Source organism: Neophocaena asiaeorientalis, unplaced genomic scaffold, assembly GCF_003031525.2.
Source record: "Neophocaena asiaeorientalis asiaeorientalis breed wild unplaced genomic scaffold, Neophocaena_asiaeorientalis_V1.1 scaffold79, whole genome shotgun sequence".
NCBI lineage: Eukaryota > Metazoa > Chordata > Mammalia > Artiodactyla > Phocoenidae > Neophocaena > Neophocaena asiaeorientalis.
This window is the reverse complement of record NW_020175402.1, coordinates 1,857,478-1,874,419: the sequence shown is the minus strand read 5'-3', so window position 1 is coordinate 1,874,419 and position 16,942 is coordinate 1,857,478. Positions and strand designations below refer to the sequence as shown.

Genomic DNA, 16,942 nt, shown 5'->3' with positions numbered 1-16,942 from the left:
TGGCCTCGCAGCCAGACCGCTGGGCCGGGAAGGAATTCGAGGCATTCGCTTTGTTTAAGTTGCCAGTAGACAGTCCTTAGGACTAATTAATGGTGGAATCTGCTGGGGGACGCGGGCGAGCCGGGCCGGGGCCGCCCCCGCCCGCAGCCGCGGTGAACTTTCCGCAGCGCGAGCGGCCCGCCTCCCTGCGCGCCCCCACCCTTGCCCGGGCGGGGAAAAACCCATGGCTTCCCGGAGCGCTGGAATGAAGTGCGGTTTCTGGGGCCGGTGGCCTCGGGCTGCGAGGGCTGCTGAAGGGAACCCGGCGTCCCGGAGCGGCCGGGCTGGGGGTTCGGAGCCCGCTGTAGAGCTCCCTGGGGTACCTGCGGTTTCTGTTAATAACCTTGGAGGAGGCTCTGCGAGCCGAGAAAGACCATCTTGCTTTGGAGCATCTGTTTCTTCGTCGCGTCAGCCCCTTTCCTAACACTGCAGAGCTTGTTGTGGCTTGTTTCGGAAATGCCGAGACCAGTGCTCACACTTGAGGGTGGGAGAGGGGAAGAGAATAGGCAGCCCCCACTTCAAAAAAAAAAAAAAATCCCTGCAGTGTGATCTCCGTAAAGCCCGAGAGACTGCAGATTTCTCCGTCGCACCTTCACTGACTTGGATGACCTTGGGAAAGGAATTGTGCTTCTAGTGTTTAATCTGTCCATTAAGGAGAAAATACTCTCTGAACCTGCCTGCCTTTTGGGGGTATTTTGAGAGGTGGGGTTTGTTCAGGGCGTTTTACGGACTGCTGCAGTTCTGGCCTAAGGAGTTGGACTGGTGTCAGAGCCGGGGGAATTCAGATCACCTATTAAGATTTTACTACCTAAGGTTAGGGAGGGAGGTGTTTGGATTTTAGGGGGATGTTTCCCTTCGGAGAATCTGTACGGTGTGTTCCAGACGGCTTTCTGTTACTTTGCGTGCAGCTTTGGCGGCATTCATGTGGTTAAATTAAATAACCCCCATAGAAAAAAATTCTTTTCTTGTTAGAAATAATTGTTTTGCTCAGAATTCCCCTTGGGGCAGATGAAGGTTTTGCTCAATTTACTCAGAAGAATTTTCCAGGTTTCTAAAATTAAATCACTTCTAAACATAGTAACTGAAGTTTGAAAAACTGGAAACGGTGGGATGGGAAGGGAGTTGATCTAGAGTGATGAACAAGGAGCAAATACAGGTTCATTGTTGTCCTGTGATTACTAATAGGGATTGTGAATTAGCCTTGATTAATAGATATTTTCTTACTCTTACATAATTTAAGACCAAGAAAGGGAACTAATATTGTTGAGTTGCCTACTCTGTGCCCAGCAATTGTGCTACATGGTATAGATCTCATATAGTCTTCACAACAATGCTGTGAGGTGGTAGTTGGCATCCCTGTTTCACAGATGAGCAAACTGAGGGTGACTTTCCTAAGTGTATGCATACAACTAGTAAGAAGTGGAGCTGGAATTCAAACCGAAGTCTGTTTCTAAGATCCACTCTGCATAGTGGGTTGGGAGCCAGGAGGCCTAGTTTCCAGGCCTTTGACTCAGCCACTGGGTCACTGTGGTTGCTAAAATGAGTCAATTAAGTCTGTTCCCCAATAATATTACCTTTTCTTCCAGCAATGTTATCAGTAAGCTTTTGAGATATTCTAATTTTTTTGATAGAAAGACAAACATATAAGGCTGTGTGGTAGGGGTATGTTCTGTATGCTTAGGTGCTTAATTTTTTTCTTAAGTTGGAAGCATTTGTATTACAATAAAGAGCATAGAATTCATTTATGTAATGGAAGATGACGGATAGCCAATGGTCCTTCTGCTGTAGAGGGCATCATTAAGGAGACATTCATAATCAGAAATGGAACCATTTTTCATGGAACATGGCTTTTTGGGACAGTGTTAGTTTATGAGTAGAGCACACACATTTCATACAGGTAGGACCCAAGTAGTCAAGCTGAAAGATTTGGTATAAACTTTGATGCACATGATAGATGCTCAGTAAATATTGCTGGATGAATGAATGCATGCATTCTCTTTAAAAAAATCAGCTTTATTGAGGTATAATTTACATACTATAAGATTCACCAACCTGAAGTGTACAGTTTAATGAGGTTTGACAAATGCATACATTTGTGTGATCACCACAACTGCTCTCATTTGTTTAAACTGTGTGTTACCTCTTAGGTGTTGGTTAGCAGAGTGATAGTTGGGAATGTTGTGAAGTTTCTATGTTCAGAATCAATACTGGTGAGATCAGAGTGAATACTAGAAAGTCAGTGTGCCAACTTTGTAGGAAACAGGGAAACCTTAGGTATCTAATGGTGAGGTGCATGAGAAGAGTAAGAGAGGTAGAGATGAGGACACTTGTCAGATCAGCAGAAAGATAAATTCGTGAGGAACCGGGTTTTCATTACTTTTTAGGATAGGGGATACACTGTGGGGAAAATAAAAACTACCCAAAGATTTATTAACAACTTGAATTTCTATTTTTGTTTCTTTTTTGAAATAGTAGCTCTTGAGATATAAAACTTAACATCTTTGGGGCTTTCCTGGTGGCGCAGTGGTTGAGAGTCCGCCTGCCGATGCAGGGGACATGGGTTCGAGCCCAGGTCCGGGAGGATCCCACATGCCGCGGAGCGGCTGGGCCCGTGAGCCATGGCCGCTGAGCATGCGCGTCTAGAGCCTGTGCTCCGCAACGGGAGAGGCCACAACAGTGAGAGGCCCGCGCGTACCGCAAAAAAACAAAAAAAAAACTTAACATCTTTGGCTATACTTAAGAAGTGCTTTACACAATATGGTTGTTCAAATAATTCTTAAGGGTGGGGATGCTATAAAATGATTAAAGGCCTTGCCCTTCCACCTATGACAGAATATCCTTAGTGTTAATCTCTAACTTGTTTTAGCTAATATTGCACAAAGGGAATACATTAGGTAGGAATTGTGTCTTGCTGGGAAAACATAGATTATTTTTTCCTTCTCATAATTTCTGAAGTCACTGAACCTGTCCCAATCTGCTTCAGCTCAAGTCCCTGTCTTAGAAAATGCTTGAAACTACTGTATCTGACCTGCTAGAAGAAACCCTAGTTTTATCTTTGACTCCTCGTTTTTCTTTTTTTTTTCTTTTTTTTGGCCGTGCCACGCGGCATGCAGGATCTTAGTTCCCCAATCAGGAACCAAAACCTGTGCCCCCTGCAATAGAAGCTCAGAGTCTTAACCACTGGACTGCCAGGGAAGTCCCTTTCTCGTTTTTCTTTATTCATTCTATTTTTATTGTTGACTCCTAGATAATCCTCTTCTCCCATTTATGAATCTTGAGAATGGAAACCCATCAACCATTGGCCCTCCATTTACCATTAGGAAATGATAATTAAATTAAAATACCAGTCTACCAATTCAACATTTTGGGTGGTGATAGAGAGAAAATAACAACTATGAGGTAGTCATTATCCTCTTTATACATGAGGGAGCTGGGCTCAGAGCAGTTACTGTCGGAGCTGTGAGGGGCAGACCATTGGTTTCAGCTCAGATGTGATTGATGCTCAAGTGTAGGATCTTTGTGTTTCATTACACTGCTGTATTGGAGTTGGGGTGGCAAGGGAAGAGCTTGAAAATACCATATTAAAATATAAGCTAAAAGATAACGAGCATGGCTCACCTTTTTAGGCATTGCTGTTTTCATCTATTCCTTTTTTAATTTCTAGAGATACCGTCTCACATTCAAAGGAATTTATAGCTCATCCTTTATTGTATAACTCCCTTTCTAGACCCAGCATTTATTCTTTATAAACATGGTACTTTATATTCACTGGCTGCTTGACTTATTTTATGAAAAAGCTCCTCCTGTTTTATATGGATCTGAAAGCTTCCACCAGGTTAATATGTCAATCAAGTCCTTCCATATTTGCATGTGCTCCTCTGTTCCCATTTTATCTGGACAGACTAATATTTTTAAAACATATGTTACTAAAAACTTGCAAAAAATTTAAAAAATTATTACAACTTTTAATTGAAGTATATACTATTTATATGTAGAAAAGTACACATAAGTGTACAACTTGATGATTTTTTTCACAAACTGAATATACGCATGTAACCAGCACCCAGATCAAGAAGCAGCATTGCGAGGACCTAGAAGCCCCTGTTGAGTTCCCTTCGGGTTCTCGCTGCCTTTCCACCCACCCAGGGTAATCACCATCCTGACTTCTAACAGCATAGATCAGTTTTTGTACTTCTGTAAAAATGTTTGTAAAACATTTTTACAAAAGTACAAAACATTGTAAAAACAATGTTTTTACAAACAGTTTTTGTACTTTTGTAAAAATGGAATCATACAGTATATACTCTTGGGTCTGGCTCCTTTTATTCAACAGTATGTGAGTACGCAGAAACTTTTAATGGTTATCTTTGGGGCTTGGAATAAAATTAAAACTCTATCTTGGCCTATAATGCCTTGTATAACCTGGCCTGTATGTACCAATGTCATCTTATGTTAGTTTCACGGTCCATTATGCTTCAGTCACCCTACCTGCTTATTTTTAAACACAAGTTCTTTCCTACCTCAGGGCCTTTGTACATGTGGCTCTCTCTTTCTTGAATACTCTCTCCCCTGCTCTTTGGCTTCCTCCTCAAAGCTTCAGCTTATGATTCAGAGATACTTTCCCTCATCACTTTTTTTTTTTTTTTAAAATAAATTTATTTATTTATTTTTGGCCGCGTTGGGTCTTTGTTGCTGAGCGTAGGCTTTCTCTAGTTGCTACTCTTTGTTGTGGTGCGTGGGCTTCTCATTGCGGTGGCTTCTCTTGTTGTGGAGCACGGGCTCTAGGCGCGCAGGCTTCAGTAGTTGTGGCGCACGGGCTTCAGTAGTTGTGGCGCACGGGCTAGCGGCATGTGGGATCTTTCCAGACCAGGGATCGAAGCCGTGTCCCCTGCATTGGCAGGCGGATTCTTAACCACTGTGCCACCAGGGAAGTCCCTTTCCCTCATCATTTTATCTAGCTAATCCTTTCCTGTTATTTCCTATTACTGGCATCTGTTAACTCCCTTTATAACACCTATTACAATTATAATGATATATCTGCTTGCCTGATTATTATCTGTCTTCCCAACTAGACTTCATGGGAACAGGGAACTCATCTGCTTTGTTCACCAGTGTATACCTAGTACCTAACACAGTGAATGACATGTAGTAGGTATTTAATAAATATTTAATGACCACATTCCCAATTCAGCACCTTTATTTCCATTATCTTCTGTCCTTTTCTTCTCTTATGCTGTTTAATTATTTCATTTTTTTCCATCCTTCAAGACTAAGCTCAATTCCCCATCTTTGAAGTCTGTCCTGACTTTGCAATAGTAAGTCTCTCTTCTCTAAAATTTTGTGACATTTATTACCAATATGCCTCACGTTCTTGGTTAAGTCACACTAGCAGGTATCTTATGTCCTTAGTTGGGTCAGAAGCTTCTCACTTTCTCAAAAATCTTGCGGCTTGTTACGCTAGTACCCTTCATGTTCTTGATTAACTTTATTAGCTTGTATCTTAATTACCTAATTTTATCAGAAGCTTTTGGATTAGAAGCTAAGTTTGTCTTGGCTGGTACTCCCCTCAGTTCCTTTCGCTGAGCTTTGCACATAGTAGGCTCTCGGTACAGTTTTAAATGATTGATTATAATGATGCTTATGTAAGTAATAATTTAATTTCTCAGGCTTATTAACATTTTAATTAGAATTCTGCTTAGTGTTTTCTCTAATCAAAAGGCTGAGAGTGCCCCGACTGCTTCAGGTGCTTAGGGTGTGAAAGTACAGGAGTCTAGACCTGCTGCAGATACTTCTGGAATCTGTCACTGGAAAAGAACTATGCACAGTTTCTTCTTGGAATGACGCTTAATCAAATGTTTGTCTAATGCTCTCAGATTGGAGCTATTAACTGACATGAGATACTACCTCATTTGAATTACTCTGTTGAGTAACATTTTATTTTTGATATCAACAATGAAAAATTTAAGCCAGTTAAATCTGCTTCAAGCTACCTTCTCTGACTTGCCAATAAGCTCTCTCAGTAGTTATTTTTTCTCTTTTATTAATGGTAGAAGAATGTATGTACTAATTTCGTATGTACTTACTTTGAGCCAATTTAAGTGCAAATTTGAATTAGTAGTAACTGGGATGGTTTAACTTAATATACATGTAACACAATTGAGTGATAAATGTAAACCCATTTTTTAAGAGATGCGTACTGTGTATTTTAAGTTTCTTTTTTTTGGCCATGTGGATTGTGGGATCTTAGTTCCCTGACCAGGGATCACACCCGCGTCCCCTGCCTTGGAAGGCGGATTCTTTACCACTGGACCACCAGGGAAGTTCCATGACTGCTTTTTAAAAACAAATATTAGAAGTTTACAAAATGAGTAGTCATATATTTATTTTAGTGAGATTTCCAAACTGAAATATTTGGTATACTACTTTTGAACTTGTCTGTAGAGCGTATTTCATGTTCTTAATCCTGATAAGTGTTCATTTGGGGGGAGTTATATTTAACTTTTGGAGATAAGTCTGTGAATGAAGTGAGTAATCAACATTGTTTTTAGTCATAAATGAGATGTAATTCTAAAAGGTGGAGACTAGGATTTTTTTGTGTATGAGGCTTGTCTTTGAGACTGTTACAAATGGAGTTTCAAAAAGGTTTTGAGCCTTGGTGGCATTGTTGAAAGCGAGTCTTGCTTCCCAAGATGACTTGAATAACAGCACTCATTTTGAACCTCTATAAATAAAAATAATTGCTTGACTATAACTTGTTTAACTTGTATTATGATTGAATTGAAATTCTCTCTAATAAAGCTTTATCTTGTATTAATAGCAACATGGTTTTATTTGTAGCCTTTTAAAAATTCATCCTTTTTTTTGTCTAAAAAAGAAAATTTTTAAAAAGGGGGAGAAAGGAACATTTTTAGTTTGCTGAGAGGCATATCTGTATGGGAACAGATTTGAAGTTAATTACAGTTAAAAGGTATTTTCCTTTCCCACTTACCAAGGCATTATTTGTATAGGTTTTCTGCAGAGGCTAAAGAGTTTAGATAGAAAAATGACAGTATTTTCCTGTTTCTAAGTGTAAAATCGCTGCTTTTATCCAGTTTCAAGGATTTAACTGGAAAAGTTAAATGCCAGACAAGGTAGTAGAAGTAATTTTTTGGCTCTTTAAATCCTGAAGCAGCTTTATCATAAATGTGCTGTCTTTCTAATTACCTGGGGTAATTTATCTGGTTTAGGCCATCTGAGTGATTTATATCTAACATCAGTGAATAAACAGCTCATTTAAGTCTTATATCAGTTCTTGAAAATTCTTCTAAGGATTCTTTCTTATTGAGGACTAATAATAAAACCTAACATTTATTGACTACGTGCCAGCCACTGTACTTAAGTGCTTTTTATGTCTTTATTTAATCTTTCTCTTAACAACCTTTTGGGGTAGATACTGTTAATTATCCCCATTTAACAGATGAAAAATCCTTAAGATATGAGCTCAGTTTGCCCACAGTCAACACAATTGGTGAATGCCAAGCTAGGACTTGACTCTGAGCTTATTCTTGAAAATTACATTGATCGAACCAGAACACAAAATGATTTTATGAACTGTGTGCATTTAAGGTCATTATTCCTTGAGTAAATGAGGTCAACATTGGCTTATGTTTCTTAGGATAGAAAGAATACCATTTTTAGGTCATGATAAATTTAAAGATATAGTAAATGTCTTTAAAATGGAATACTGTTACAGAATACACAGAAGCTGGTTGAGCATAGAAGATATTACAAATGTAGTTACGCTGTTTGTGTAACAAAGTAATGGTCCCTGGTAGGTTTATATCAGGAATACCAGTTTTTTTTTAAAGCTTCAAGTGAGCTTTATTAGGGAGCGCTCCCCGGCGAGGTCCACTGGTCCGAGAGAAAGGGAGCCAGAGAAGTCGCCAGGAATACCAGTTTTAATGCTTTTTGCCGCAGCTGTACTGGAGTGCAATATGATATAGTCTTAATATAATTTGATAAAATTATATACTTCCCAACATAAGCTAAATTTTTTTTGGTAGGAACCTTGAGGACTGGTGATTATGTTAGACTTTTGTTTTAAGACTAGATCCCAAGACAGTTTGAAAGAGACTAGCAGGATCTTAAAGTAGCATGATGGAAAACTAGGTGGGTGGGTAGTGAGGCAGTTAATGGAACAGGGAGAAATAATAAGGTAACTGAGGGATAAAATTTCAGATCATAAAGAGAGGCAAGAGGAGTGGGATTTGAGCAGAAATATTAGAAGGTAGTGGTTGTTCACTAAATAGCTACAATCCACAGGGATGCAGAGAATCTTTAGGGAAGAGGAGTGGAGAGGAGACAAACACAGGTTTTAGTTACATTTTTGGTCAGTTTCACATCAAATTTAAAAGCCAGGAATTTGGGGACTTCCCTGGTGGCCCAGTGGTTAAGAATCCGCCTGCTAATGTAGGGGACACAGGTTTGATCCCTGGTGGGGGAAGATCCCACATGCCGTGGGGGGACTAAACCCATGCACCACAACTACTGAGCCTGCACTCTAGAGCCTGCAAGTCACAACTACTGAGCCCACGTGCTGCAACTACTGAAGCCCGCATGCCCTAGAGCCTGTGTGCCGCAACTACTGAGCCTGGGCGCCTAGAGCTCGTGCTCTGCAACAAGAGAAGCCACTGCAATGAGAGAACCCTGCGCACCGCAATGAGGAGTAGGCCCCTACTTGCTGCAACTAGAGAAAGCCTGCATGCAGCAACGAAGACCCAATGCCGCCAAAAGTAAATAAAATTAAAACAAACAAACAAACCCTGTAGGGCTTCCTCGGTGGCACAGTGGTTAAGAATCCTCCTGCCAAAGCACGGGACACGGGTTCAATCCCTGGTCCGGGGAGATCCCACATGCCACAGAGCAACTGAGCCTGTGCGCCACAACTGCTGAGCCTGCTCTGTAGAGCCCGTGAGCCACAACTACTGAAGCCTGCGCACCTAGAGATCGTGCTCCGCAACAAGAGAAACCACCACAATAAGAAGCCTGCACTGCAATGAAGAGTAGCCCCCACTCGCCGCAGCTAGAGAAAGCCCGAGCGTGGCAACAAAGACCCAATGCAGCAAAAATAAATAAATAAAACAAATAAATTTATTAAAAAAAAAAACCCTCTAAAAAAAAAAAATCAGGAGGGCTTCCCTGGTGGCTCAGTGGTTGAGAATCTGCCTGCTAATGCAGGGGACACGGGTTCGAGCCCTGGTCTGGGAGGATCCCACATGCCACTGAGCAACTGGGCCCGTGAACCACAACTACTGAGCCTGCGCGTCTGGAGCCTGTGCTCCGCAACAGGAGAGGCCGCGATGGTGAGAGGCCCGCGCACTGCAGTGAAGAGTGGCCCCCACTTGCCACAACTGGAGAAAGCCCTCGCACGGAAACGAAGACCCAACACAGTAAAAATAAATAAATAAATTAATAAACACCTACCCCCAACATCTTCTAAAAAAAAAAGCAGGAATTTTGTTAATTTTTTTCAGTTTACAGTACTTGTTATATATTTGATCCAGGCCTAATTAATATGGAGAAAAGAAAAAGGCAAAAGAAGTGCAGTATATAGCCCTTGTTCTTAAAGAATTTAAAATTCTCAATGGGGAGACAGTACCTAGATTTTTTTTTTTTTTTTTTTTTTAGATGTTGGGGGTAGGAGTTTATTAATTTATTTATTTATTTTTGCTGTGTTGGGTCTATCGTTTCTGTGTGAGGGCTTTCTCTAGTTGTGGTAAGCGGAGGCCACTCTTCATCGCGGTGCGCGGGCCTCTCACTATCGCGGGCTCTCTTGTTGCGGAGCACAGGCTCCAGACGCGCAGGCTCAGTAGTTGTGGCGCACGGGCCTTGTTGCTCCGTAGCATGTGGGATCTTCCCAGACCAGGGCTCGAACCCGTACCTAGATTTTAAAATAGTTCCATAACAGTCTTGGGCCATATATAAATGCCAAAATGGGGGATGTAGACTTGTGGTTCCAGAGTTTGGGTTTCATAAAACCAGTCATATTTCAAAAGAGGTTTTTGTTTTCCAAGTAAGGACATGAAAACGAAAAACAGTCTTTTCATCTAATACCACCATTTTGTAAAAGATGGAACATTTTATTTATTTTTATTTTTTTTAAATTGGGGTATATTTGTTTCACAATGTTGTGTTAGTTTCTACCATACAGCAAAGTGGAGTTCCCTGTGGTATACAGCAGGTTCTCAAGAGCTATCTATTTTATACATATTAATTAGTGTATGTATGTCAATCCTAATCTCCCAGTTCATCCCACCCCCCCTTTCCCCCCTTGGTGTCCATACGTTTGTTCTCTATGTCTTTGTGTCTATTTCTGCCTTGCAACAGGTTCATGTGTACCATTTTTCTAGATTCCACATATATGTGTTAACATATGATGCTTGTTTTTCTCTTTCTGACTTACTTCGCTCTGTATGACAGTCTCTAGGTCCATCCATGTCTCTACAAATGATCCAGTTTCATTCCTTTTTATGGCTGAGTAATATTCCATTGTTTATATGTACCACATCTTCTTTATCCATTCGCCTGTTGATGAACACCTAGGTTGCTTCCATGACCTGGCTATTGTAAATAGTGCTACAATGAACATTGGGGTGCATGTGTCTTTTTGAATTATGGTTTTCTCAGGGTATATGCCCAGCAGTGGGATTGCTGAGTCATATGGTAATTCTATTTTTAGTTTTTTTTTTTTTTTTTGCGGTACGCGGGCCTCTCACTGTTGTGGCCTGTTCCGTTGCGGAGCACAGGCTCCGGACGCGCAGGCTTGGCGGCCATGGCTCACGGGCCCAGCCGCTCCACAGCATGTGGGATCCTCCTGGACCGGGGCACGAACCCATGTCCCCTGCATCAGCAGGCAGACTCTCAACCACTGCGCCACCATGGAAGCTCCTATTTTTAGTTTTTTAAGGAACCTCCATACTGTTCTCCATAGTGGCTCTATCAATTTACATTCCCACCAATAGTGCAAGAGGGTTAAAGATGGAACATTTTAAAACAGAGAAATGAAAGGGCATCATCTCAGATGAAAGGAGTTTTTTATACTGAATAATTCAGCCTTACGAAAAGTTTACTTAAGTTTTTCTTGTGTGTGTGAAAATGCCATTGAATCTATGGTACAATGGTGACTGCTCTAGGAGGTCTGTTGTTATGCTGTTAATTTATGTCAAAATGACAGATCATAGTTTACTGGGATTAGTCTGGGCTGAAGTGACCTGTGAGGGCTTCATGGAGGCAGTTAGACTAGAGTTTACAGTGATGGATGGATAGGATTTGAATAGGTGGAAAGGAAGGGGATAGTTTTCCAGGCCCGGGCAGAGCAAGAGAAAAGATACTGAGATTGGAACAAACTTGTATTATTGATTGGACCTGAGAATACTTGTCTGATCCTATAATAGAGTTAGATTATGGACTAGGAGGAGATAAGATCAGTGAGGTAATGCTCAGTCAGATTATGAACAGTCTTGAAAGTTATACAGAGGAATTTGGACTTGATCTTGCCAACATTTGGGAATCATTGAAGGATTATAAGTAGGGACATGACTTGATAAACTTGGAACTTGTAGAGTGATTAATCAGGAGATATTATGTAGATTATTAGAAAGGAGGCCAGTTAAGAATTGTCATAGAGGGGGCTTCCTTGGTGGCACAGTGGTTAAGAATCCTCCTGCCAGTGCAGTGGACATGAGTTTGAGCCCTGGTCCGGGAAGATAACACATGCCGCAGAGCAGCTAAGCCCGTGCGCCACAACTACAGAGCCTGTGCTCTAGAGCCTGTGAGCCACAACTACTGGGCCCGCGTGCTGCAACTACTGAAGCCTGTGCGCCTAGAGCCTGTGCTCTGCAACAAGAGAAGCCACCACAGTGAGAAGCCTGCGCACCACGACGAAGCATAGCCCCCGCTCGCTGCAACTAGAGAAAGCCCACGTGGAGCAAAGACCCAATGCAGCCAAAAAAAAAAAAATAGAATTGTAGAAATTCAGGTGTGAACACTATTGAGACCTGAATTTAGGGAGAAAAAAAAAAAAAAGAGGGATATGTTGGAGAGAAGATTTGAAGAAGGAAGAGATAGGACTTAATGATGATGTAGAGAAAGAAAGAAATGATAACTCTAAGATTATAGGATTGGTAAAACTGAGGAGCATTTGTGATATTAGTTAACTGAAGTTGGGAAAAGGAGAAAGACATAGGCTTTTGCCTTGAATTCTCTGCTAACTACTTTACATCCATGTGATTTTACAATTCCATTTATTTGAGATATGTTGAGAGTCTCTAATGTTGCCCTGGGATTGAATTGGAAGTTAAAAGATTTCCTCTATTTTGGAAGTAGTGCTTATTTGGAGAAAAAAAAAAAAAGTATGTTTCAAACCACTAAGTTCTTAGTTATGGAAATTATACCCCAATAAAAAACATCATCATTAGTTAGATTATCAAGTGAAACAGAATTTTTGGAATGCTTTTTTTACTTTAGGTTTTTTAAAACAGAATTTGTCCTGTGTAAATTAACAGCAGTGTAGCAATAAACTGGTTCGCCTTGGATGGCTTAGTTTATAATATTAGTTAAAATAGTCTTTGAATTTCTGTTATTGCAGCATGTTTTAATAGAATATATTACCTGCCATTTCTTTAGCATCTGCTCTGTATCAGATACCTGATGTCTGTTAACTCTTTAATCTTGACAACTACTTCATGAAATAGGTACTATTATTCCTACTTTATAGATGAGGAAACTGAAGCTCATAGGGGCTTAAGAAATATCCCTGGGGGACTGGTAGAGTTAGGACTCTAGAGTACCGTGACACAAAACTTGTCTTCTTTATACTATTCTGTTTTTGGGTTAGACCTCATAAGAATAGGGGTGAAGTGTGGGTCAGTTGAGATAATTGATTAGGCAGTAATTCAAATCAGTGAAGTGCTACCCAAATTTAACTGGTGTTATCTATCCTTTTCCATCCTGTCTGGGTAGGTGGGGGTGGGGTGGAGTCAGCTTAAAAGACCAAATAGGATCTGTAGCCCTAGTTCTAGTCAATTACATTCACTTATGTTTTGGATAATGTCTCTCTTATCCTTTTGTAGAGCTCTCAACAAATCCTTATTAAAAACAAATGTTTGATTCGGAAAACAAAAAAATCCCCAATTTTGACACAGTTCAGCTAATTGCTAATCTTGGCAAATGAAATTAAAGGAAGTTTCAGGGTCCAGCTTCTGGGAAAGTGGGACTGAAGATCATTCTACTTGAAACTGTAGCTAGTACTGGAGACTCACTGTCAATGATACTTAGCAAGTTTTTGGTCTGTTCCTCTCTCTTCATTCCTTTATCATCTGCAGCCATAAAATTCTTTAGCTTACTCTTCATGTTTGCCATTGATAATTACTTCAAAGTTCTATTTTTACTGTCTCCTCAACATTATAAATCTAAGCCCCATCCCTTTCCGTCTCATTCCTTTACCAGCTGCTTCTACTGGGTCTGATAGAACCTGTGCACAAATGTGAGTCGAGTCCTAGGTTTTTAATCTTTTCTCCCAATATTTCCTCCATCTCAACCTATAAATGAAAACAACTCTTCTCTCTAATGAATACTGTTATTCGTGTTTTTGCTGGTTGAATACTCTTTGACTCCTTGGACAGCGGGAATCAATCAGTGTACGTTTTTCTGATTCTTTTTTTTGCGGTACGTGGGCCTCTCACTGTTGTGGCCTCTCCCGTTGAGGAGCACAGGCTCCAGACGCGCAGGCTTCGGATGCACAGGCTCAGCGGCCATGGCTCACGGGCCCAGCCGCTCCGCGGCGTGTGGGATCCTCCCGGACCGGGGCACGAACCCGTGTCCCCTGCATCGGCAGGCGGACTCTCAACCACTGCGCCACCAGGGAAGCCCATGCCTTAATCTCTTAATCCCTAATCTCTCTGCAGTATTTAAGCTATTGATCATCTTCCTCCTTGAAGCTCTGTTCTTTGATTAGGAGTTAAAAATGTGTGTGTTTGGCTCCATCTAGCCTAGTAAGGCCATTTTGCCTGGAACTTGGCTTGTTGTTGGACTCTGGTGTTCATCTTGTAGCCTGTACTGACTAGCAGGGAAGGGGTGGAGCAGATTGGCACTGTGCGTTTTATAGGGCTCTGTACCCCTGTGGACTTCTAAGAAAATAATTGATTTGACTTGCCAGTCTTCCTTTTCTTTCTCTTCTCTCTCTCCCTGATCCTTCTGTGGCTTGTGTGTAAAATGGATTCTAGTCTTGACTCTGGTTAAATACTTACAATACCTAAAACCAAACATGTCTTTTTTAGAACAGACTTGTGGAAAGAGTGATATGAGTTGAGTTCTTTGGTAACCTCATGTGAGATTTGAAATGCTCCAAAAAATTTGGGAAACTTTAATGAATATCAATAAGTGACCTTAATGAGAAAAATTTTATGTCTTCTCTCTTATTTCGGTATGATTTGAATGGAAAGTTATTTCTGAAAAAACAGATCGGCTCCTATCACAGCAAAAATAACTAAACTGAGAATCTCAATATAATAGAATTTCTAAGCCCTACTTATTTTCAGGAGTATTTGCTATAATAACACTGCTCTGTGACAGTTGCCTGGAGTTTATTAGGATTTTGACCTGAGTTTGCCAAGACAGTTTCAGAAAGTTACAGAGATGGCTCGGAAGGCATAGCATGAGCAAATGCGGGTTAGCTTAATACAAATGCAGTAGAGCAAATTTTTGAAATGACATGATTTTTTGAGAAGGAAGCAGTACTGAGTAATGCCACTTTTTTTGTTGTTTTGTCTTGTTGTGCTGTGTTAAATGAACGTTGAAGCCTTGCATCCTGAATTTTTTTTTATAATCCTTAGAAGTTTTGAGTCATTCTCTGTCCTCTGATATTTGTCACATTGTCCTGTCAGGAAATGGAATTATTCAGCCTAGAGAGATGACAAAGAGCTTTGGACTGGGTCTGGAGGTTCTGGTTGAGTCTCTGTCATTACCTAGCTATACAAACTTGAGCAAGTTACTTTACAGTTTGGACTTCAGATTTGTCAAGTGAGAAGGTGGAGTAATTAATTTCTAAGAAGACACTACCATTTTAATTTGAGGGGTTTTGCAATGTGTCATTTGACATGTAAGAAATACAATGTAGCTTGTATTCTTTGTGGTAGGTATTGTCGCTGTTTTACACGAGGACACTGAAGCACAGTTAAGTTATTTGTGCTCCTATTAAAAGTGACATATTGTCTGTGACTCCAGCTCTTATGTCCCACATAAGTGTATCTGTTACATGTTAATCTCAGAAGGTGTACAAATGATGGCATATGGTGGTGGGAACAAAGCAGAATTCAAACATTTGTTGAATGTTTGACTAAGTTATTTATTGTGTTGTTTCCTTAAGCCATGTGCTATTAATATCCTAACATAATTTTCATTACACATTCTATTAGTATAGAAATATATACTCACAATTATTAACCAATATGCCTGGGTTTGAATTTCAGCTCTACCATATATTTGTGTAAACTTAGAAAGAAACTCTACCTCTTTGTGCCTCAGTTTACTTATCTGAAAAATGAGGTTAATTGTATCTGCCTCATGGCGTTGTGAGAAATAAAGGAGTTCACACGAAGGATTTAGACTGACACGAAGTAAACATACAATCAGTGCTAGCTATTGTTATTATATTATGCTTTTAACTTTTCCAAGTACTTTAAATAACATTTCCTTCAAGTAACATTCCTATGAGGAAAATAAGGTCTGGAGTTAGCATATTTAGTCCCATTTTACAAAGAAGAAATCCATGAAGAAACTTGTGTAAGGATACTAGAACAAAATTCAATGGAATAAAATTTAAAAGATTATCAAACCCCAATCTGAAAGAGAAAAAAAATGATTTGGGATGAGTGTCATAATAGTCACCTCTCTTACAGAAGGAGGACACACCTGAGGTGTTTGGAATGAGAAGGAAAATCATACCCCGCTACTCTTTTCTTCTGGTCCTTGATTCTCTTCCTGCTGTTAGAAGGGAGCTGGGGAGGATGTTGCTGCGTCATTCCTGTGTCCTAGTCTAGCCATCTAGCAAGCTGAGAAACAGCATTTGAAGGGTATTGGATTTGCTGCGAACTGAGAAAAGAGCTTACCTTTTCTATGTTGGAAAACAAGGTAAAATGAGTGGGAGACGGGAGTTACCAGCGTGAGCTGTTGCTGTCGTGTGAGTAGTTTTCACGTATTTAACTCTTGAACTGCTTCAACTTAATACCACATCCCACTCTTTTGTCCTGTGTCAGTTTCCTGCACTTGTTTAGATCTAAGTGCTTCTCTCTCTCTCTCTCTGTGTGTGTGTGTGTGTGTTTTCTTTCCTTGCACAGCTTGTTATCTCTTAGCTGTCAGCACCTGATTTTGCTGCAGTATGTACTGCATGATCTCTGCATTGCTGTAACCAGATCGTGGTCAGACTTGTCCTTTCCATCTTTTTGATGAAAAGATTTCTTTGCATCTCTCTCCCTCAGGGGTCTGCTGTAGTGGGCTGTAGCTTTGGAGGCTCTTCCCTACCCCTTGGAAAAATCTGAAGACAAAAGAATTTTTGAGAAGTCATCTTGTTTGGGGGTGTCTCTTGGCTAGGATTTCTCCTGTTAGCCTTCCCTTAGGTCTAATACATAGAAACAGTGTCTTCAGCAGATGTATATTGTGCCTGTTCACGTAAGAGACCACTATTCCTAGTCACAGGAAATGCAGAGTATAGACATTGAAGGATATTGAATTAGACTGAATAATGATTAGGGATAGATGAAGCAATATGTCTAGTAGTAGAAAACTTTAGGAACTGGCAGGCCTGGGCTTAATTCCCAGTTCTGCCTTTTATTGCCAGTGTGATCCTGGGCAAATTGCTTAAATTCCC

The 16,942-nt window shown here is 40.5% G+C and overlaps 1 protein-coding gene across 2 annotated transcripts in view; it reads left to right on the top strand.

Moving 5' to 3' along the window:
• Positions 1–16,942, top strand: part of LUZP1 (leucine zipper protein 1) — an 83,137-nt gene that overhangs the window by 712 nt on the left and 65,483 nt on the right. The gene's annotated exons all lie outside the window — the stretch shown is intronic.